Below are 2,500 nucleotides of genomic sequence, written 5' to 3'. Positions count from 1 at the left end.
CTGAAGTGAGTGGTGCTGTACTTGTACTGTACTCGTACGACGTACGTACCTTACTGTACGCCTCCCGTGTGTGTGTGTGTGTGTGTGTGTGTGTGTGTGTGTGTTTGTGTGTGAGACGCTGCTCAACAGTGCCATCCAGTGGTATTAGCCAGGTGTTTCATGTGTCCGTGACACGTAGACATACCTGTACATAGGGACACATAATAGCTATAGGCAATTGAGTGGCTACACCACTCAAAGCATTTTTTAATAGTTCAAATTGCCAATCTACAAGCTCACAACGTGTCGCTGTAGATCGGCTAATTGGACAATTTTAAACATGGTTAAAACAAGGCAAAGAAGTGTAGGGATATAAGGGGTATACAGCATGGCGAGAATACATAGGGCCCAATGTGTGCACTCACACGGAGTAACGAATGCAGGCGTTAAATCACCTGTGTTGTTTCTCCTTTGCTTGTAAAACCAGTCGGTTTAACGAGGCAGACCCCATGCCCAGCTGAGCATGTGTAAGCTGTAATTGGGAAATGCTTTAAATAATTTCTAATTAGTACAAGTGTGGTTAATAATTGCCTGGGTAAATTGAGGATTAATTAGCAGTATACTGCAGGGTATATGTGAGTGAGTGAGGGAGTGTGACCGTGCGTGCGTGCGTGCGGTGCGTGCGTGTGTGTGTGTGTGTGTGTGTGTGTGCGTGCGCGTTCTCAGTCGGGGCTGCATGGGGTGAATAGACCCCGGGTCCTGCAGCTTGCTAATGGAATCCCAGCCACTCAAGGAGGTCTTGTGGATGTAGGAGGAGGCCAAGACAGAAGCATCTTTGTTGCGGGGCTAGCAGCGGCCATTCTGTGGGTGGCCCCCTCTCTCTCTCTCGCTCTCTCTCTCTCTGCCTTGCATGTATACCCCTCATTTGTATCACGGTGGGCAACCCCCCCCCCCCCCCACACACACACACACACACACACACATGACCCCCACCTCATTTAACAGCTAACCCGGCCCCCCCACCCCACCCCACTGCCATCCCTGCAGCAGCTCTCCAGCCTCCCTCATCTGTAGCAGACCGCCCCTTGTCTCCTTTCTTTTGGCTAAATGACACATTTTATTTTTTCTTTGACCCAATATGCTCCCCATCCCATGGCCACCCCTCCTCCTCCTCCTCCTCCCCCTCCTCTGTTTTTACCCTGACATATCCCGGCCCCCTCCTCCCCACAGAACCCCCCCCCCCCCCCCCCAACACCCATGCCCTCCATCTCCAACTCCCCAACGACGCTCACCCTCCCTCCTCCAACCCGTCCTCCCTCCCTCCCTCTCTCTCTCTCTCTGCACCATCCCCACGGGGCAGGCGGTACGAGAGCAGGGCGAGCCGGCGTCGGTCGTCGTCGTCGGCCCCTCTTGAGTCGTGTACTTCCACCTGGTCTGTACCCTCTAATTACTGCATCCTTTCTTTTCCGAGAAACGACGAGAGAGAGTGGGGGGGGGGGGGGGGGGGGGGGGGGGGGGGGGGGGGGGGGGAAGAAAGACGGAAATGAAGAGCAAGAGGAGGACCGCCACTTGTTGCCTCAAGCATGGCTTTTAAAAGCTCTCCCTCCATCCCTCCCCCCACACACACACACACACACACACACACACACACACACACGCACGCACACACACATTATATCGGGCACTATAGTGTGCAACAAGACCAATGAGCCTTCAGGGACTGGGTGCATTGGGAATTTGTATGTATTTACCGAGGAGGTCTTTTTTTTTTTTTTACCTCGAGAGACATTTTAAGCTCTGTGTCCCTCGTTATCTCGCCCTCGTCATTAACCCTTCACCCCCTCCTCTCTCCTCCGGTTTGTTTCTGCCGGCTCCCGTTCCCTTATTCCCCTTTCCTTGTTTTCTCCCGACACACTTTTAACTCAATCTCTGCTAAGGGGGAGTGTTTGGACGGATTCAATTACCGGTCACAGATCGCCTGTAGGACGCACCTTTAATGTTATAACGCGATCTATAGAGCGCCGCAGAGTCCCGCCCCCTTTCATGACGACGCCAGGCCCAGGAAACAATTCCCAATGCATTTCCCCCATAAACATTTCAAAAAGTATTTATTCAAAGACCTTTTAAGCGCCGTACTAAGCCAACTCGAGTTGTGACAAATCATGACAACAAACGGGTTTTTCTTGTTCGGTCCAAAATATTGTGTTTGTTTGCATGATTTGTCACGACTCGAGTTGGCTTCGCACGACGCTTAAAAGGTCTTTAAATAAATACTTTTTGAAATGTTTATGGGGGAAATGCATTGGGAATTGTTTCCTGGGCCTGGCGTCGTCATGAAAGGGGGCGGGACTGCGACACTATAGCCGGGCAGTTGTGACGTCATTCAAGATTGTCTTCCGTCCAGACTTATCTTTAGCAGTGTTTTTCCTCAGAATTGAGGCGATCGTACAAAACATCCATGTTTTCGGAGCTCAATAAGAAATGCCCGCGACCTCGCGGTGCCGTTTTTGCGCTTCTGACG

The sequence above is a fragment of the Protomyctophum parallelum genome (assembly GCF_964188405.1).
Source record: "Protomyctophum parallelum genome assembly, chromosome: 11".
Taxonomy (NCBI): domain Eukaryota; kingdom Metazoa; phylum Chordata; class Actinopteri; order Myctophiformes; family Myctophidae; genus Protomyctophum; species Protomyctophum parallelum.
This window is presented reverse-complemented; position numbering follows the sequence as displayed.